General features: G+C 46.3%; 1 long non-coding RNA gene across 2 annotated transcripts; it reads left to right on the top strand.

The window, feature by feature from the left end:
- Window positions 1-235: 235 nt before the first annotated feature.
- Window positions 236-6,238, top strand: LOC144167593 (uncharacterized). Of its 2 annotated transcripts, XR_013322047.1 has the most exons (4): window positions 236-522; window positions 1,742-1,818; window positions 2,008-2,084; window positions 4,997-6,238. It is a non-coding gene; the product is annotated as an uncharacterized LOC144167593 (long non-coding RNA). The 2 variants fall into 2 exon arrangements; XR_013322046.1 differs by lacking the exon at window positions 4,997-6,238 and having other exon boundaries at window positions 2,008-2,413.
- Window positions 6,239-21,956: the final 15,718 nt, after the last annotated feature.

Below are 21,956 nucleotides of genomic sequence, written 5' to 3'. Positions count from 1 at the left end.
GTGCTGCTTCTAACTTGATGTCGAAGTACAAAGGTCCTGGGCAAAGCCATACACTCTAAGAAAAAAGGTGGTCAAAAGAGAGTCCCCGGCGCCGCGACTACCTTTAACGCTTGGTGAGTCAAAAGGGAGTCACAGAACATAGTCATAATTTTGGCGACTCTTCTTTGACTCGGGTTGGGGCGCAACTTTGCGGGAGAGGGGAACAGATACGAGGAGCATAGAAAAAAAAAAAAAAAAGATGCCGCTCTGATTGGTCGCCGCAGATGTGACGTCAGGCGTTTCCCGCGAGCAGGCGAGCAGGCGCCGCGGAGTGGAAATTTTTGAACTGCCGGCGTGCTCCGCCGGGAGGGGCGTTCTTTGTGTTGTGGCCGTTAGGGTGGTTTTCGTAACTACGTGGTCTCGCTGGTCAGTGTCGCGACAATTTTACAGTGCTTTTGCCGTGCTCCACGTGAGGACAGCGTCCATGATATGGGAAGATATACGGACGGAGCTGCGGCAACACAGAAACTGCATCTGATAGAGGTAAGTGAAGTATTCACCGCGGCGAGAGATTTTCCCTCGTGAAAATACTTCGTGCACTCTGCGAATAACGCTCAATTGTGTAATATGCTGCTTGAATACTATGCGGACAGTCGTGGCAGAAGCGTCTAACCGCATGTCTGCGTGAGTGGCAGGTTTTTCGACGGCCTGAGTATGCGAACAGGGAAGCATGACCGTTGGCGCTAGCCGCCGCCGATGGCTCACCGCCGACGAAACGGCGACCTTGAACACGATGGCCGCTCCACGGTCTAGGCGCAGTGAAAGTTTGTTTTACTTCTTCTGGCGCTTTTATTTGACCCTGAACACGGAACGCTGAGTGCGCTTTGATGAATTTGGCTCAGGCTGACAGAGGGGCGAAATGTCAACATGAAAAGAAACGAGTAGGTGTTCGACAGCGGCTTATTTCGGCGCCGAGCAGCAGTCACTTCGTACAAATGCGGGACGCGTATGTATTGGTAGAATATAATTTTGCGGTAACAGTAATGAACGATTCAAATACGAACCGCGGAGCGCACGGCCGAAGATCCCGGTGCCGTCACCTGGCAGCGGCCGAGGAAAACGTACAGACATGCGTAGTTGAGATGTCGGGAGCGAGGCTGCGTGTCCCACTGCGATATGTTGCTGTCTGCTCGCTCGCATGTTTGCTTTGTCGCCATGCCGCCAGAGCGCTGACAACAATTGTTAGTGATCCGGCGCGAGATTGTATGGTATCTACGGCCACTGTGTGCTCGGCTCACAGGAGCGCCTGCTCCCCCTGTGTGCTGGCGTCACATTGCCGACATAGCTTTGCATGTAGGGTGCAGTAACTTGAGCAAATAACGATGGACACCTGGGTCGCGCCCAAACCATGCTCAGTACTGCCCGCTCCGCAGATTTTACTAGCACTAATGGGCCTGCCCTCCTCCCCTCCCCCAGCCCTCACTCTCACTATAATGTTTGTGAAGGTGAACTAGTGTTAAATAAGTTCCCTTTGATAACGGTTGAAGGTGTATCAACTGTTCCATTGCTATATCCTGCGTCATTTGCCGTTCGATATAGCGGGTTTCGCTTGTATTTTCATACGATATAGACGTAATTTTTGCTATATGTTTCACTGCAATTATACTGTTACCGGAAGGAGTTCGACATACTGGATAAATCGATGCAAATGGTTTCCATCAGTTGGGTTCGGCTGTGCAACTTTAGTTTGTTCTCTTTACAGATGCAAAAGGTGTCAGCGCTGCTGTTTGGTTGCCCTATTTGGCGAAGGAAAGAGAGGATGACATCTTCACTATACTGGTGAGAACATTTGCCGTTCGATATAGCGGGTTTCGCTTGTATTTTCATATGATATAGACGTAATTTTTGCTATATGTTTCACTGCAATTATACTGTTACCGGAAGGAGTTCGACATACTGGATAAATCGATGCAAATGGTTTCCATCAGTTGGGTTCGGCTGTGCAACTTTAGTTTGTTCTCTTTACAGATGCAAAAGGTGTCAGCGCTGCTGTTTGGTTGCCCTATTTGGCGAAGGAAAGAGAGGATGACATCTTCACGATACTGGTGAGAACAGTGAGCTTAATTTGCGAATTAGATGGCAACATTAGCAAAGGGCTCTTGGCTTGAGTTGCCCTCGGCATTAAAAATATTAGGGTGTACCCAATCTTAAACTAAAAGAAATGATTACATGTAAGAGACAGCAGCTGGGAAAAAATTGTTGCTCTTTAAAAGGCTGGCTGACGTGTTTAGGCTTAACGTTCATGGTTACTTTGACCAGAGGTAGCGAAATAGCCCTGACCCTGTACTTTTTTTGCTTTCCTAAAGGTGAAGTGCACTCAAAATTTCGGTTTCTTGATAACCTCAATTTTGTAACTTACCATAAAGAGAAGCCTTAAGGGGAGTTTCAGACCCTGGGAAGGAACCAGTGTGTTTAAGATATCAGCCAGCAAAGTCAAGCTTTCGAAAGATCCACAGTGGGGTAGTTGCTAGTGTTTTTTAACATCTTGAAGTAGCACAGACTAGATACAGACATGTGAAGTCGAAAATGGACAAACAGCGCTTTGTAAATGGTTCGGCGCAACATGGTATTTACTGTGTAACTTGTCCTCATGTAATTTGTGAGTGCGTGACCTAAGCACCTATTCCAGGAAAAAAAAATTTACTTCCACAATATGTGCCCTCCAAAAACTTTTTGCTGTGTTAGCTGTGTACACACACAACCATGGGATAAAGCTGAACATAGCAAAAGTGCGAGAAGAATGCAAATGCAGTGGGTGAAGCAGGGCATTTTCTGAAGCAGGACATTTGCTAAATGGGTTATTCGTGAACAAAGAAGCAACGAATGTAGATGGAAGGGTCGGCGGTAGCTCAGCGCTTTTTCGGTCTCTTCGGTTATTTTGATCTTATCACCAAGCGTTAGTGGCATTTGTGGCATTTGTTTGTTGTGCTCAGCCAGAAAAATAAAAATTGACCTTGTGGCTCTGAGCACCCTTCACCGATTGTGAACAAAAAAACAGGCACGAGCGGCTGCAGTCACGATTGCTTGAGATAATGCCTTGAGCATACTGGGGTAGTAAAGAAACGAGTAGAAAAAGAGTAGTGCCTCAAGGAGACAAGCCGGGAGATAGCGCAATGTTAAAGGAAAGGCTGTGGCTAGCGTTCCGTCCGGACGGAACGATATACAAGTGCTAAAATTCCATCCAGACGGAGAGCGCTATCCTTCTGTCCAGACGGAATACAACTGAGAGCTTAGCGTTCCGTCCAGATGGAGCCGGCATACAATTTGTACAGTTCCGTCCAGGCGAAAGTAAAACCGGCTGAGTAGACGCGACCTCGAGTATTCATATTTGGTGTAGGGGTTGCGCCTCGGATAATGGCACGATCGTACCAGGTTGGATTACCCCCGGACATTTTTTTTTTTTGCGTGGTTGGGCCAGCGTTTTGTAACAGCTAACTTAGCGCCCAATTTACAATTGATGTGGTGAGAGCGGTCGGTCTTCACTTTGTACTCAACAGTACTCAACAGAGCCAAGGCCGGCGTAGCCATCGCTAGATACGCCCGATCTCCTGTAATTATTACCAGTGATTAATTAACAGTGATTCAGGCTAGTCAGTGAGTGGGAGCGGTTTGGCCGGCTGGTTAAAGATAAAAAAGACTGCTCTCAACGCGAGTTATGTTTCCTCTGGACAGAACTTTAGTGACAGTTGCCATTTCGTCTGGACGGAACTCGACACTTTTCTCTTCGCGTTCCGTCCAGACGAAATGGCAACTGTCACTAAAGTTCTGTCCAGAGGAAACATAACTCGCGTTGAGAGCAGTCTTTTTTATCTTTAACCAACCGGCCAAACCGCTTCCACTCACTGACTAGCCTGAATCACTCTTAATTATTACGCGAAGAGAAAAGTGTCGAGTTCCGTGCAGACGGTAAGGCAGCTGTCACTAAAGTTCCGTCCAGAGGAAACACAGCTCACGTTGAGAGCAGTCTTTTTTTTTCTTCTTACACAACAGGCCAAACCGCTTCCGCTCACTGACTAGCCAGAATCAATGTTTATTATTAGTCATTATTAGTAATCACAGATGATCGTACTAACTCTATCTCAATCCGAACGGATCTCCAAGCCGCTACCCGCCACCCGCTTCACAATATTTCAGCGACAGCAGTCGGTATTGATTTTTACCAAACCGGCCAAACCGCTACCACCCACTGAGACTAGCCTGAGTCCCTAGCTGTTAATTAATCACTGGTAATAATTACAGGAGATCGAGCGTAACTAGCGATGGCTACGTCGGCCTTGGCTCTGTTGAGTACGAAATTTAAACCGACTTGGCGCAAAGTTAGCTGTTACAAGACGCTGGCACAACCATGCAAAAAAAAAAGCAGGATCCAGGAGAATCGAACCCGGCACGATTGCGCCATTATCCGAGGCGCAACCACTACACTCAATATGAATACTCAAGATGGCGTCTAATCAGCCGGTTTTGCTTTCGTCTGGACGGAACTGTATAAATTTCACGCCAGCTCCGTCTGGACGGAACGCTATGCTCTCAGTTGTATTCCGTCTGGACGGAACGCTAGCCACAGCCTAAAGGAAAATGTGGCAAAAAAGCGGCATGAAAGGTGGGAAGTATGCAGGTTTTTTAACCGCAGTAGGGGTGTCAGGTTGCGAGTCGTGCATCACATGAAGCTAGCTGCGTGTACTTGTGCGTTATACAACCGGTGTATTTAATGCGTAGGTTCCAGGGGCAGGTTGCTGCGACCCCAATGATTAATCATATGAAGGGGGTCTTCGCATAACCGGAGGGTGTACTATAACTGAGCTTACCCTGTAACTTATCATCGCAGGTATTTTCTTTTTCAGTCCACGTGGCATAGTAAAGACAGTCAGAGTAATAATTTATACATATTGATGACTGTTCACATAAAGAACTTTTTTACAGCAAATAATTTCAGCATTATTTGTCTTTTTTTTTACAGGACCGAAATACTGCATCCTCGTACCCGACTCTGCTTTACACGGGGAGCAGCCCCCTCGGGTCCGACTCAATTAAGATGGTGTGCGAACATGTATCCGTTAACGTCTTTGACTTCACGTCAGGAATCGCTCTTGTATGTGCCATGTACTGGGCATACAACCTGCAGTACGTGAAGTCTGCAAAGCAGACCTTTACAGTTTCGGAGGAACTGATGGTGGTGCAAACGGGCGCATGCTTGAGCATCTTAATGCCGGCGACAAAGGTAGTCACTACCTTGAGAGCTCGTGCAGGGAAAGCCAGGGAATAAATACATTGTCCAGCGACAGCAGATCAACTGGTGGGTGTTGGAACATATAGCCTCCGAGTAAATTTCTGTGTTCCAAAATGAACAAAATATTCTCAGGAAAATTATAACAATCATCAATTCATAATTCTTTAACACCCTTTTTTAATGTTCATTTGCATTGCGTATGAGTGGTCAAAGTGGCCTTATTATAAAGCCGAACCTAGTTGTATGCATTAACGGCCGCGGCGGCCGCTTTTCTGATGGAGGCGAAAAGCAAAAACGCCCGTGTGTACGAGATTTCGGCGCACGATAAAGATCCCCAGGTAGTCAAAATTAATCCGGAGCCCTCCACTACGGCGCGCCTCATCGCCTGCGTTGCGTCGGCGCGTTAAACCCTACAATCATCATCATCATCAGCTGTATGCATTAAATAGGAATGTGTTCAAGATTACAATTTTATTAAGCAATAACACTGTCCCGAACTCTGTTTTGTGTATTTTATTGTCCTGTTTTCAATTTGCGAGTTGTATTGTTCTAGAATTTTTTCACTTCAGTTGTCTAAAGTGACATTTTCAAATATTTGTTATAATGTGGTTTTAAAAAAATTTGTGTTTTCATATTCACTTGACATTTTGTTAAGTTGTGAGCCAGCAGCTGGTGGCTGATCACTGTTGTAGGGTTGTGTTTTGTATATGTGAACTCAGTGTTGCTTGTCCCGTTCGATGTAACAAGTTTTTGTTATGTGAGACACAAATGTTGTCTAAGGTGATAATTTTGAATCTTGTATTTCTCACGTTTCTTCTATTCATGTATATGTTGTCTAAGACAAAAACTCGTCATTTTTATTTTGTATCAATTTTTTCTAGTCATTGAGCCAATGCATAACTTAAAATTTAAAACGGTTGTAGGCTTTATTTCAATAAAATAGTTGTGTTGGTACTTTGCATTGATGTTTCTTGCATGTATGCATGGCTGTCCTTATAGGGTCATAATAGTATCTGTATGGTATTTTTTACCCTATCGACTCTGAAGGGATTCTGTTTGCTCGAGTCGGAAAATAGTCGACTGGACTTTTTCTTTGCAGATTTTCAGTGTCGGTGACGGTGCTGCAGAGTCCTGCATGCCCTATCTCAGGGGTCACGGGATTCCCTTTCAGCAGGTCAGGGCGACTTGGCTGGGTTCATGTAGTAGCCAAAGTAGCCAAGCGGGCTCTCTGTAGCCAAACGGAGAGTCTGAGTGACTACTTTTACTAGTCGCAAAGTAGTCATGAAGACTCCCTTCGTTTGAAAATGAGGAGTCGAGGTGACTTCCCTTACAGAGTCCTGCATACGCTTTTTTGACTCAGTCTAACAGAGTCACAAGACTCTTTTCCAAACAGAGTCAGGACGACTCTCATTGCTGGGCCATAACGTAGTCAAGCAGACTCTTTTTGTTTACTATTTCGGAGTCACCGTGACTAATTATCAGGAGTCCTGCAGACTCACTTTTGACTCTTCGTCACGACTCCCTCCCTAAGAGTCCCAGGACTCTGTTTGAAAGAGAGTCTGGTGACCCTCCCCATAAGAGTCTAAAGGTAGTCAATTCTGTAGCAAGCCAATGACTCTGTAAAATGAGTCAATACTGACTACCATTTTTCTTAGAGTGTAGGCTATTCACTGAAAGGGAGAACGCGATCACCGTCCCGTTGAGCGGACGAATTGAGCAACCTTTGTCAAGCGCGACAATGTCCGCATTTTGTGAACGCGGAAAGGCCAGCTGAAAATATTATGCGCGGTCAGTGGGAGCGCGAACGTGTACAAATGGCCAGTGGCGATTCGAATTACCGTCTCTACGTTACCTAAACTAAATCATGGGCAATGTAAAAATGTATTAAAAAGGTGATGCGAAATTCGCCTGTAGCAAAATCCGCTACTTTTGAGAAAAAAAATTACAGGCAATCATACAGATTGCTGCAGGCTTGGCGAGGAGGATGGGTTCTGAACTAGCAGTGTGATTTCGTTTGGGACGTGTTTTGAGGAGTGAAATGGTGGTCACGATACTAGTGGCCACACAAGTTTTCGTGCTGCTGCAACACCCGCTCGCTTCCCCACTCGCTTGGTGAGTATTCATCTAGCGATGAGTCCTCGTTTCGAAAACACCTCTAAATAAAAAGCCATAGTCGAGTATAGCTATAATTCGAGCACGCCCGTAGCTGCCGCACCGCCCTTGGTCACCTATTGGCCCCTTCACGATGCATTGAGGATGCCCATTGAGATTGTAGAGGAGCGCTACTAAACCTCGGCATGCTAGCAAACGTGCACTCTTTAATAGCACGCTGTTACGTGGAACGCAAAAGTCGTGCACTCTTGTGAAAATAGTAGTCCGCCGTATTTATTTCTGCAACCGTTAAAGGAAAGAAAAGCAAGTAGGGCGTCGTTATGCGTGCATGAAAGGCGACCTTAGTTTCCTTGTTTCCGAAGAAACCTGGGCCTGGAATAATTAAATTTAAATGTTCTTGCGCAACTCCATATTGTGGTGTCCTGTTCTTCCCTTATCTTATCCGAACAATGAAGCATTGTATCTAATGTTGCAAACATGGTTCAGCAACTACCATTTTTCGGATCTGTTTTATCCTTGAGCATGACATAGTAGCGACAACCACGCCTACCTTCCCCTCCATGCTATTGTCTCCAATGCGATGCGCCTAAATCAATAAAACGTGGGTAACACTGCCGCGCGCGTATCCGCAACAAAACTTACAGGCGCCGTCCATGTGCTCATTTGTTATAAACGTCGGTGCCCGAAGGCATGCAGGAGACGGCGCGGTTGTACTCATTGTTTTCCTGCATTCCTAAATGTGTACCAGGCAGCTCAAATAAGGGGCTGTAATGAACGGCTCCCTGGACAGCGACAACGGATGCGCAAAATGCGCGCATACATACGAACCCATGGTCAGGGTTAAAATACAACATAATAAACAACGATGCATCGTTAGCACGAAACGTGTGCCTGCGAGAAAAAAAGAAAGAGAAAAGACAAGGATAAAAACACAGAAATGTAGTTTCCTTCTTTAACGCAAAAACAAGAGTAGTGCCTCTCGTGCTGTTCGGAGGGAAACGCGGCAGAAGAGGCGAGGTGTACAAAAGCGAACCGCGGTCGCCATGGCCATAAATAAAACTTTACGGTTTCCACAGTTTGGTCCGGGAGCCTTTTAAAACGGGAGCCGAGGTCGCGCTTCTTCTTCTTCTGGCAGGGCAGCGTCGTCCCAGACCCGCCATGTCAAGCCCGAGGATTCAGCGCCGACAATAAATAACCTGTCCTTTTCTATATGACTTCGTCCGTCCACGCGCATCTTCCTCTTTGACGTGTTTGCGACTTCTCCTGCTTTATTGCCGTAATTATCGCCTTATAAGCCATTTGGGAGGTCGTAAGATAGGGGACTCGTCTTCGACGACAAAATAAACAAGCCAAGGTGCCTCGTTCTCCCGCAACCCTTTTCCCAATTTGCTTCTTTTTTGTCTCGGTACTCTTTTTTTAGGGAAAAAAGAAAGTTTACACGCTTCACACTGTCCTCTTCTTTTCTTTTTCCCCCTATTGTATTTTTCCTTTTCTTTGCGCGCGTTCTCAGAGAAAGAAAAGGCGCTACTGTTGCGTGCGCTCGGGAACACATTACAAGCTTTTTCGGGTTAGCGCAAAAAACAAAAAAAAAAAAACGATCTGGCGTGGTATCGCGCGTCGCTCTTTTCAATAATTCACGAGCGCCATCTAGCGCGGTGACATCGAAGCACGCACTTCTCACCCTCTTTCGCCTCCACCTCCCTCGTTTGCTCTCTTGTCATTGCTGCGGAAGTGGAATGCCCAACGACACAACCCGGTGAAACGAGGATATTGCTGCACATGACCCCGTTGGTGCTTATAAAATATGGTTCACTAGCCACGTGTAAACAATGTCGAGCAGAACATTCTCTTCATCTTTTTTTTCTCTGTTATTTCGGACGTAGAGTGACACGATCGGCGAAGAAGCAGGAAAGAGATCAAATAAAATAAGAAAGGAACTAGGGTCAATGAATGATTAAAAATAACAGGCGCACGTGTCCAAAGTACAGCGTCATACATGTTTTCGGGGAGAGGTCGGGCTCTAGATTGTTTTCGCCTCATGCCTCGTTCCAGCGTCGGCGATAACGACCGAGTTTACGACGCGAAAACCCGAACCCCATGACAAACCCTTGGAACGTGCGCGGAAAGAAGCGATGTCGCGAATAATCATCGCTCATAGGAGAAATATTTCCACACGGAGTTCCAGTATCTACGGGCGTCTCCAAATAACAGAAAAATTTTAGGCCTGAGGTTCAGTGTTACAGATCTTGTTGCGTTTAAACGAGTGTCACTACTAAAAACACAATCTTTGTTTACTAGAAACGTGCCTTCTTCTACATTGGCTCGACTTGATGAGTAGAGGAATTTTTCTACCGTCTCGTGGTATTGTTTAAACTGTATCGCAACAATGTACTCCCACAATGATCAGCCAGGCTATTTCCGAAAAGAAAAAAGAAATATTACCAAATATTATTAATATTATCAGCATAAGGTAGGAGTAATGCATTGTCACACTAAGACATGTTCGCAGTCATTTATACCCAGGACATCGCAGGACTGGAACCACCTTCCCGGGCCAACAGCTGCCATCACAGAGCCTCTACAGTTCCGAAGGAACTTAGTTGACACCGTTTTTGCCGGCACTATCTCATAATGTATATCATCACTCATTCTGTTTTTGTTGTACCTTTTGTTGTTTTTACCCACTCCCCTCTGTAAAGCCCCTGGCCTTGAGGGTAAAATAAATGAAATGAAATGAAATGAAATGAAAACAGAAGCTGCGCCAATTAATACCCTGGATGTCACGCGTGTAAACTGTCGTGGTTACGAGGTCGCGGGTTCCATTCTCGGCCACAGCTGCCGCTTTTCTGATGGAGGCGAAAAGCGAAAACGCCCGTGTGTACAGAAGACCGCGTGTATAGAAGAGGGTACTGTCATCAGCTTCCGAAGTTGACTTGGACACTTGGCGCTCCCGCGCCTCCGTTCGCGGGTGTGGTAAGGAGATCATGGAGTTGCGGGGAAGGCTTTGGTGTGGAGTGCTTCGGAAGTGGGTGGTGCGTAGCCGATTGTGTTTGTGTTTGGCGTGTATGTCGTCATTGTGGGCGGCGAGTTCTCAAGGTATACCTTGCAAACGTGTCTGCTTCGCTTAGCGATCGCGTATCGGAAAAACCCGTAGGCGGATTATTTCCCGTTCGCTCCCTCGGAATGTAACACTGCCTTTTTTTCTTCATTATATTCAAGCGAAATTAGAAGTATGTTTGAAGAGTTGTTTAGTGTCGGAGTAAGTCGAAAGCAAAGAAATGTATGTAGTGAAAAGAAGTACGGTGCCTCAGGTCGCGGTTGAGTCAAGGCAAATGTTCCCTGACCAATAAGGAATAAAAAGGCGAGATGCTTGCACCCATGCGGAAGACTTGAATAGCGAAGCTGTTGCTGGGGATAATTGACGGGCACAAAGTTGAGTTTTAGTGTCATTGCGGCTTCGTGGTTGACGTCGGCGGCATGACTTTGCAATGGCCTTATGTTGAGGAAGGCCAGAGGGAGCTCGTTTTGGTCGCCGCTTTCGTACGCCGCCCTGCAAGGACGACTTTTCGTCGTTAGCGGATGCTGTGCACGCCGAGCCTCTCAACGCGCGGCCTCTTCCTCGGCCATGCAAACTATCCTCGGCCAGTCCATGTATAGTCAGTGATCACCTACAGCAGCTTCGACATTCAAGTCGCGGCTCTTCTACGGTACACAGCGCATGCGCACGGCGACACGTGGACGAACGTTTAAGGGGCGTACGCTATGACGTGTCTTTCTCGTTTGGAGCGAGTGTTGCCACTATGCGGCGAATGCTAGAATTCGTTTCTGGCCAACGTTGGCCAATCTCCCTAAGTGGGTATGCTTAGCTTAACTAAGCATACCTAAGTGGGTATGCTTAGTTGTGCTGCAGTTTACTTGCAATCGGTCAGTTTTCGTGGAGAGGTTAGGAAAAAAAATAGCGGCGTCTTCGTATGAGGCTCCAGTTCGATGTTTTCCAGCATTTAAGTTGTTTCTTATTGGTGAATCTCTCGGCCACGAAGAATTCGACAAAATACCCAGGGTAAAATTTCCGCGCTAAGATCAGAAGCACGCTTTTAGGGGACAGTTTTTTTTTTCTTCCACGCAGTCCGAGCGACGTCCACGCCAAAATTGCGCTAAATCCCTCTGGGCGAGACTTTCCATCTTAAACATTTTCAGGCTGCCGCGACGGAATGCGAGCAGAGACGATTGAAACATAAAACAGGGCTGCGACACGGGCGAGAAATAAGGGCTGGGAATTTTGTCAAACGGAAGGAAATTGTACGTTCCTCCCGATGCACTATGCATGGGCGGACATTATTTATACGTATCATCAGGGAGGATGTCCCCTTTAAAGTATATCGCCCCGCTGCCGCGTTCTTAAGAAAACTGAAACCGAAGCCGTTTATCACGTCCCACGGGCTCCGCCTTTGAATAAAGCACACGGGGTCCCGTTCCGTTGAGATCTCCATAATAAAACGTTCTCTGCGTCGTCCGACGTCGAAGCCGCCTGCATTATAAGAGTGGCCGCACTTGCGGCACTCCCTGCGAGCCGATCCTCCAGAGCTTACCGAGCTGACCTTACTGAAAGCTTGACCACTATATTCGCACTTTCAAGCGTGCTGCCTCTTGATTACTAAGTATCTGTTTTCTAAAAGGGCTCACTTTTACCATCACCCGGGTGACCCTTCTGCTTCAATCTTTGCCAAGAGTTGGGGTCAGCGCAAGGCAAAGGCGAGTGCTTTCGTGCGTAGCAGCACCAATGGGCGTTGTTACCTCCAACGATACACCATTCTCTATAAATGGCATGGTGGCACGCTGGAGAGATCGAACAACTTCTTTTTTTAATAACCTTGGGCCATTACGCATTCCCGCCAATTCCGAAAGAAAATAGGAGTTTAACACTGCTTCAATCTTCGAGGTGTGCGCATCACTGTTGATAGTTGTATCATTCCTCGGAAAGCAGACGTCCTCAAATTCAGGCTAAAGTTTCAGTTTCTTGAGGAGCACTAGATAAGTACAGCCGAAGCCTAAATTATTCCATTATTGGGCTCCACATCACTGGAAACAGCACGAGAGAGGTCCTTTATCTCGTCCTTTTTGTGTGAAAGCAACGATGGCTCACGGAGCTCACTGGCAGGCTCATGGAATGGCCCGCGATGCAGCTCAGAAATAATAATAAGGTACAAGAAATGAGGACGCGCACAAAAGGCGTCCCCAGTGCTAGAAGCCAGCTGAACTGCTGAATGCGCAGCAGGAATGGAATGCGTCGGCACGTGCCGGCCTGTAGACACGTAAATTTAGCCCCATTCCACCGAGCTTTCCCCTCCGGCCGCTCCTGCTCCCCTCTTCCTCGACATCGACTGACGCCACGTCTACAGCTCCTTCGACACTGACTGGAGCAGTTCTTGCAACCGAATGTGCGTGGAAAAATCGCGAACGAATTTCGGAAACACCCTCCAGCACACCTGATATTTTGCTTTCTGACGCATGGACAAACACTGGTGTCTCCCGAATTTTTAAAGCGAAGCTTTCTATATCTCTCTGATGGTTTATGTCGCGTCGAAAACGCACTGCAAGAAAGCCGATTTTCCGTGATGGTGATGATTGTTGTGGTTGAAAGCAGTCATGAAGAGAAAATACAAGTTTGGTTCATTCAAAAAATTGCTTCGTTAGGATCATACTGACACCACTTTTAACGTAAACTTCGCTCAAATAAGCTACGTAAGTAGGAAAAAAGGGAATGGCCATGCGACCCACTAGCTCATTTAGTAACAGAACCTATGATGCCATACCCGACAGCGCTGCAATTGGCGGAGGGTGGCAAAAGGAAACGCAAATTAGGCAGAGTTTATAAGCTTGCCGAACGAGCCATTTGCGCTTAAATGTAGGGCGCATTCTTTTTAAAGCCCTAAGAATGGTGGGGCATTGCGTGCCATTTTTATTTAACTTTTGTTTTCTCTCTATTGCTGCTTTCCCGATTTCTCACATTCACTTCACTGCATTGTAATCATCCCCATCTGGCGTAGCAAGCACTGCCGCTAGCAGAGCTGACCTCTCCAGCCCACATTAAAGAGCTCTCTCTCTCTCACAGGACTGCGGGGCTTTGGGGTTGTTTCAGACGACACTGGCCGATTGACGCAAGCGACGATGTCTCACGTGACCGTATTTGTCGAGCGAGCACCATGTTTCACGAAACGATTGTCTCCATGAACAAAACAAGCCACGTACAAATACGTTTACAAACACACCAAAAGGCAGAAAGAGGCTTGCCGCGGTGTGGTGGCGCTATCTAGGTTAACTAACGGTAAACAAGGCCCTGTGATGTCATTGCAGAGCACGAAAACGCACGATTTAGGGGGAAAATAAAATTTTTAACTTTAATAATCAATTTCTCAGTGAATAAAGCATCGTTTGCATTCGGACAAGCGTTGGGGGCACTGTAAAACACAAAATATTTCTAATAACACAAACTTGTTTTGTCTTCATGGCTCCTAAAAGTGAAAGAAAAAAAAAGCGCTTCCCGTGGTAAAAATAAAACCTGGGTTCATCGGGTTATGAGGCCGACGTCTATCCGATTCCGCAAATTCGACACGATTGAAGCACTTTGCACTTGGAGAGAGGTGTATGGACGGGCAAAATTAGACAAAAATCACGCACCGCTCCGTATAACGACAACGATAATTGAATGCGAACCTTTCTCCGTAAATAGAAGGTAAAGGGTCAAAGTCAAACATAACACCTGGTAAATGTGCACCCACCAAGGCAAAAACTTTCCAGGGAAGATTTTTTGCTCCGTGCACTCTGAGCGCTATGACACCATGGCGCGATGAATTGACTACAGAGGGCGCCACCTGCTGAACCGATCGCGGGCAGCGCACTATCGATTACTCACAGGCGATCCGACAGTGCAATTCGAAGCACATTTCGGGATTTCGCGATTTATTTTTGACCGTTTCTTTCTTTCAGTCGCTGTCTATAGCGGAAAGAAAAGCTGGCAAAAAGGATCCAGAGAATCGAGGCTTCCGAAGGTGGAGACCTGAGACGGATGTGTTGTCTCCCATGAAAAGTTAGTGAAAATAAAATACATTTTGGAATTGCTGTCGCACCTGACCTCGACTTCTTTTGTTGGCTGCGTTTCTTGGAAGTAGAAACCATAAATTGTTCTTACCGGGATAACAACGCGAATCCGGCTTATTCTGTTCAGAAATTTATGAGCTGGTTTGTCTTTCCTCACATTGTTGGCGTTCTTTGTGCCATCAAACGTTAGGATGTTATAAATGTGGCCTTTTGTGGGAAGAAAAAGGGTCAGTGAAAAACAGTCAAGACTTAAATGTATATCTTTTTCCCGCTCTAATAGCACCTGCGACGTAAACCATGGTGTGCATGTGCTCACAACGCGAACCGTTGATTCATTGGTGAAGGCGAAAATGTACTTTTGGCGCAGTTTCGTGACGCCTAGATGAGAATAACGAACTGATGATACACGATTAAGACTACTGTAGCATCCATCTTATGTAACAATAGCGCAGTTTTGTTTTATTGTATTAATATTTTCTAGCTATCAATAGTTGCGGTGAGGCTTGCGTCTAATTCGGGAAATCAGCTTTGAAATCGTGTATTCAAGCTCGTATTCAACGAGCGCTCGGTTCGTCCGCAGGTTTGTTGGGAAGCAATAACATTGTAGTCTCACTCCAAACACTTCCCCGTGAGTGCTGAGCTTTTCGGTTGCATGTCTTACTCTGACCTTGCTGCAGACGATGAAGCAAGCGCGGTGCTTTTGACCATTCATTTTGCGATAGCGTGTAAAAAGTTACAGACTTGCCATTCCTTGACTGAGTAAGTCTCTCTCTCTCTCTCTCTCTCTCTCTCTCTCTCTCTCTCTCTCTCTCTCTCTCTCTCTCTCTCTCTCTCTCTCTCTCTCTCACTCACTCACTCACTCACTCACTCACTCACTCACTCAGGGCAGCTCATCGCCGTGTCATGTACCATTAACCATCTGCGTCTCTTCTACATCCCAAAGAAAAAAGCGAAGAGGACCAGTAAAAAGACCCCCTGCTTTACAGCGAAACAAGTTTTTAAACTTGTTACTTAGTCCTGAACAAGCTTCGCTATATTTTGGCAGGAAAAAAAAACCATAATAAATCGCGCATAACGTCATGAAAGAGGCGGGCGAAGTTTCTCCACGGCGGTGTGCCGAAGCAAGAGTGAAAAATTCTGCGTTCGCAGTCAGAGAGCATACCAAACTACGCTATGCCATATCACGCCAAGTCGATCCAAGTGAGTATTGCGAACCAGCGCGGCGAAAAACGCGCTAGGGAGACGAAATAGCGCCGCGCAGCACAAGACGCCAAGGAACCAAGCCGTAACGGGGAAAGAAGGTGCCGAGCGAAGACGATGCTTTTCGCCGACGTTCTCGGGAGCTTCGGTTGAGAAAACAGAGGGTAGAGAAAGTTGGACGTCCGGGGAAGTGGGCCTCGCCAAAGAGTTTGTGCTGGTGCCGCGCACGTTAGTTCTTGAGGAGGGGAGAAGCGACATCGCGGAATAAAAATGGAGAAAATCAGCAGACAAAAAAAGAGCTGCCAAGAGCTCCCCGCATATCAGGGGCGCGTGTGACATGAATTTCCGTGGAGACACAGGAAGGCTCGCTCCACGCGAACTGAGGCGGTATCTGGACGGCTCTCGGAGACACAAGAGCAATAACAGGAAGCCTACGGAACATTGCCCTGGAAAGATAAAGAAAGCAAAAAGCAGTACATCGCGTGCGTATCGGCTTGCTGCTTCCTTTTCAAAACGATATGAGAACAGGGGTAATCAATACGCCGTAATCGGAAACCTATTGAACGAGCAGCTCTTTTTCTTATCGCTTTCATGTTACGTACGTGAATCATGTATAGCGATGGAGCAAAACAATTTTAACGACACTGGTAATGTACCAACAACCGACATTCTTTGGCCCCTCCCTGTTCGCTCTAAAACCACATCACTGCGTGCTTATTTGAAAATAAGGAAGCTAAAAATATCAAGCCGAAAAAGAAGAAAAGAGATAGAAATGTGCAAAGCTATGAAAACAAAGAAAACGCAGCGTGAACGTCAGAAATGTCGGTTCGAGTGAGCGCAGAAACAACAGATATTCCTCGTCATTTCTGTCCTTCTCCACGTCGTTTTCATCCTGTACAAAAAAAAATGAATAAAATTATTAGATTGTACTTTTTCTTATACTTTTGCCAGAATGTCGTCCAAAAGAAGCTCAGGCTTTCTGCCTCTGTGAACAAAACATTCAAACGAGTACATCAAGAGATTTAGTGGAGGGCGGTTAGATTCCACGGCTGCCTTTTAGCAGACGAGTGGACATTCAATTGTGTATCATAACACAGCGGCAGTACCGGATAATTTTAGTACATGCCCACAATCGCGACCAACAGGCATGCAGTATACGAAAAGTCCATTTTGTTTAAATAGCATCGTTTCTATCATGATTTATTTTCCTCCGCCCCCCTCAGGGCATTATTTCCTTACATCGTCTCTTTATGGCTAGTAAGGACACTGGAATCTTTGTCTTCTAGAGTTTTCTCGAACCTCATTTTCAATATATGTTTTTTCCCTTTCACAGTTGTCCCCGCAGTGCCTTACATTGACCGGATACACTGCAGTCATCCCCATCTGGCGAAGCAAGCCCCACTGCCACCAGGGCTGACTTCACCAGTTCACATTAAAAATCTATCTCTTGCCTGCTTGTCGAAAGGACTGAAAAAAAAAACTGACAAGTAATTTCTACCTTATTTTTTTAGATGGCCTTGATAAGCCCCTCGAAATCATTTTCGTTGTCTACCAAACCTCTTCTAGAAGATGTAGGACAAGTAGATGAAAATAGGACACACAGGAATTTCGGAAATTTTCGGACTTTTATGATGCCCTTGGTGTCGTACCACAAAAACGAATTCTGATAATTTACCCGTCTTCCAACACAATTCCCCTTACAGAAGACAGGAATGCCTGCAGGAACCTTTATTGATATTAATCGTCCATCATCTTGCTATGCGCAACTACGCATCCACCTCTTTATAAATTATGAACTGAGGAGGAAAAGGACAAGTTAAGGTTTTTATTATTCCCATCGGTGCGCAACTTCGGGATATCGAAGAAACACCAGATTTAACGGCCTAATAGTTCGCTCCATACCAACTGACGAAACTTAGATACAGCTCATTCTGGTTTGTTGCTAAGGACGCTTGATAAACTTCCTACAATCCCGAACTAGTCTCACAGCGACTAGGGGGCATTTGGATGCAACTTCACCTTCACCACTTTCGCACGACCTTAACATGACGGTGTTTATTACATTACTGCAGCACAGTGTTTCGCTATAGCACAACCCGGTAGGATACGCCACGCACGCAAATTGTGGCTATTGTTCATTGGGGAAACGATTGGAATTGAAAAAAGAAGACAAGTGGGGGTCGGGGCATGCGATATTATTGAACAGCGCCATTTAGGGGCGTTGGCTGGCAAACGGCAACAGCCGGATGTATTAACATGCTCCGGGAACTACACGTTTAGCAGCCAAGACCACGGAATTTACCGAATTTTCCCAAACACAGCCCGGTGAGATAGTCAAAAAGTTAGAAAGCAGTTTTGCGTATGACGTGGCAAAGTGGAGTAAAATGCAGATGCCAAGATGTACAAGGGTGTTAGAGAGAGGGGCGAGGTAGTAAGGTTTGAATAAATGCAAGAAATTTCAAGCCGACAGATTGAGTGCTCCGGTTTGTAGCTGGTGTGGCCTTTCTGTGGGGGGTCTACCAAAATTAAGGATAATAATAGGCGGGTAAATAAAATAATACCTACACATTAAACTTCACTTGCTAAATTAAGACGTTTATCCTTCCTTTACCTCAACCAGATGATGCACACCCGAAGTGTTTACATCCAAATAAAGGTCAGCAAAAGACCGTAAACCAAAGGCAAAATCCAGGCGAGGCTAATAATAAAGGGTCGAAGAAAGTGCAACCCGTTTGCACATTTTTCGTGCGGGAACCAAACGACATTGTCTTGGCCGTTACCACAACTTACAAGAGGTACATCGCAAACACTTCTAAAACCTAGGCGAATGATTTTAGAGTTACCATACCTCAGAACGAGCCAGGGGCCGAGGAATGCGCCTAACGACAGTGTACAGCTGTGGAAATCTGGTACTATTACGTGCTGTTTATCCCACAGTTGCGCCTAGAACAGGCAGCGTGGTAAGTTCGGAGGAATGCCGCCTTCGAGAGCACCAAGAGCCCATGGGACAAAATATCTGTTCAGTAATTAATAGAAATATTTAGGCATTTCTTCGTACCCTGAGCAGGTATGAATAACAAAAACCTACGAATCGTACTGAATTGGAAGCAAACTTTTTAAAACAGTTCGTTAAATGAATACAACACCCTTCCTTCTTTGAAATTACAAGGCTTTGATGACTGGCTCAAACGCACTGCGGCCCACAAGACGTGGTTTCATCAAGAAAAAAAAATAAACAAATGTGAACAAACTTTGAATTTTCCCGCTACAGGCCACCCGAAGGGACGCAGTTCGTGAGGTACGAAAAACAGAGGAGCCACCATCTGCTTCGTGTTAGCAATAAAATGTGCCATTGAACAAAGTCAGGGGCACAGCAAACGCACTATTACTTTTGTCTGCATACAAAGCCTTTATCGGCAGCTGCTATTTGAAAAACCAGTCGCTGTGACTTCCCAAAAGCTACGCGAGAAAGTAGCTGCTGTGTCATTGCTTTCTCAGTTGCTTTCTTTATTATAGGGCTGAATGGTTCGACGTTCGCGCTAAAATCGGCATGTTTGTGATCTTTACATGAGAGTACAGTAAACCTTCGTTAACTCACACTCCGATATCTCGAAATATCGGTTAAGTCGCAATTTTCTCCCGTTGCGCATTCTCCTCCCATATGCGGTATGTATTTGCCCCCCCCCCCCCCCCTTTCCTCTATCTCGAAACATTTTTTCGGGGTACCACGGATATCTCGATATATCGACAGAGAGGACACAAGGCAAAGTCCGCTACAGTCAGGTGATACAACTCCGTTTGAACGCTTCGCTCACACTAAGCGTCGAATGCGGTCGTGAACGGAAAATTATAGGGAGTAGGGGCTATACGAGGCCGATGTCCCCATTACCGGAAAGCTGTCCGCCGCCTACATTGTTGAGATAGCTGCGGCCGACACAGATGATCACGCGGACGACGAAAAGCCGCCAGACGTGCATACAACGACTCAAACAGGACGTGCTGCGGCTGCTTCGCAACGAGATAGAATGCAGCGTTGGTGAGCAACAATTGATGCGATGCATTGAGCAGATCGAGAATGCTTTTCTGGGGCAAGATGCGAGCGCGAAACAGGCGAGCATCACGCGGTTCTTTCATCTGTGACGACAAAATTTTGTTTTTTATGGAAATTGTTTGGTGTTCATTGAGAAAGTTCCCTTTTACGTTGGAGCTTTGGTTACCAACACTGGCTCATAATTGAGTGACTTGGGCACAAACTTTCGGCATTTCACTTAACTCAATCTCTGCTTCTCTGGAATTTGTGAGCAGATTTTACGACTTCGAGTTAACGAGGGATTGCTGTATTTCGAATAAACCTATCTTGTATTCTGTTGAAGACATGTACCACTGCGAAACCAGTATTACATGCTTTCCGCTTCTTCTATGGGCAACACGCCATGGCTAAATACATATATTTTTCTATGAAATTCTCCTCCTGGCAGCACGCCATCTCGACTACAGAGCATCGGCCGCAACTGTAGCTGCTCTGAATCCGCCTTTACACTCAGTGCTGTCGCGACAGCAGACTCGCGCATTCGCGCTAATGGAGTGCGATTTCGCGTCGCTTGGGCGGCGGCGCTTCCAGCTCAATTGCGGCCCGTCAAGCTTTCTAGCGCTCTCATTTTCTCTTATCTGAACCCATAATGTTTTGTTTATTGCCCACGGATGTCCGCGACGCGCTCAAACGCCGCCATCAAAGTGTGGAAGTGACGCCGGTTTCATTCACGGCGGACCAAATCGGGCGGTGCACTACTGGCACCACGAGGGATCAACGATGCGGATAGCTCAGCACGTATTGAGCGCGGAATAAAAGCGCTTATTCTCCGGCCAGCGTGTATAGGGGTCAGATAACCACGCCGGCGCGTACCTGGACGGTGCGCAAAGTGGACAGCGATCATCTGGGCTTCGCCTGCAGCCACTCAATGCTGGGACAGTCGGAGTTGTAATTACTATTTTTCTTTTATAGCAGGTCTTTCCGAATAGATTGAAGCCGGGCTCATTCTTTTTGCTCCCTTAGTGCTTTGGCACAAGCTCCAATTGCCGACTGGTTTTTACACTTGGAAGACCAAGCCTCCTTTGACTTTTTTTACTCGTATTTTTGTGAGATTTTCTAAGGCCAAATCTCTGCGATGTACGGTACTAAAACCATTTGAGTTTTTTTTAAAAGTCACCCTAAACTGGTAACTCTGTTTTATCGTTCTCGCGTTGCGTGGATAGTACACAATTATTGTTGTTGTTGTTGTTCTTGTCAAATTTGGAATTAAAAGTAAGTCACGTTGGCCTAAACTGGGGGGTGGGGGGGGGGGAGAGAGTAGGGAAACAGATTTAAAGCCTCTCTGTGAGGCCCGTCACAGTGCCGAAAGCCTGGAGCGGCTCCAGCGCGACCCTGCTGATCTTATTTGCGCCGGGTCCAGATCTCGTAAGACGACACCTGAAGTTCCCGTAGGTGACGTTCCCGGAGCGGAGAATAGGCCAGACAATCCCAGAACTGATGGATGGTAGCCAGGCCGCAGTCGCGTAATTTCAGTTTTTGGATGGGTGGGCCTAAGTCGACAGGTAACCGGGTCTTGAGTTGACCGTTGGGAGGATGAAGATGTCTGATGATCTCCTTCGTCGTGGTTGGCAATTTCGCCGCCGTTCGGGCACGTCTGGTGCGGGGACGAAGTCCGGGCGTAGCCTGTGCAGCAGAAGCTGCCCAGCCCTAGGTAGCCTTGAGATACGGGATGCGCGTTTACAAGTATGGTGGCTTGTAATTTCCCTTTACGTAAGTTTTTACACACAAAAAATTCAATGCGGAATGTGTAGCCACCCTCTCCACGTCACTCTTTTTCGAAATTGACCATCGTTGCTTACATAACGGTTAATTATTGTACTATCAACCTCTACTTAGAAGATGTATGACATGTCCTTCACTCGTGCATGTTCTCTATTTTGTTATTTTTGCGCTCGGTGAGTGAACTGTTGCCTTGCGCTGTGACCTCTATAAGGAATTTCTATTTTTTTTTCAAGCGTTAGAACCAATTCCACCAACGGCAAACCTATTTCTTTTAGGTATCATTGTATTACCCTTCGTATTCTTTGTCATCCCTGGACGCCATATTCTCACTTCAGGCCTCCTGGTTCAAGAGCGCTGATTTGGCCGCACCGCGCAGTAGAGAGGGAAAACATTAATTGTGCTCTAAAGTGGCTACATATATACGGTTGAAACTCGATCGCACCGTGGATGTTTTGACGAATGTTTGGA

This window comes from Haemaphysalis longicornis, unplaced genomic scaffold, assembly GCF_048455015.1.
Source record: "Haemaphysalis longicornis isolate Haplotype H1 unplaced genomic scaffold, Haemaphysalis longicornis Haplotype H1 scaffold_2, whole genome shotgun sequence".
Classification (NCBI taxonomy): Eukaryota; Metazoa; Arthropoda; class Arachnida; order Ixodida; family Ixodidae; genus Haemaphysalis; species Haemaphysalis longicornis.
The sequence above is the reverse complement of the archived record's forward strand: the minus strand, read 5'-3'. Positions and strand labels throughout refer to the sequence as shown.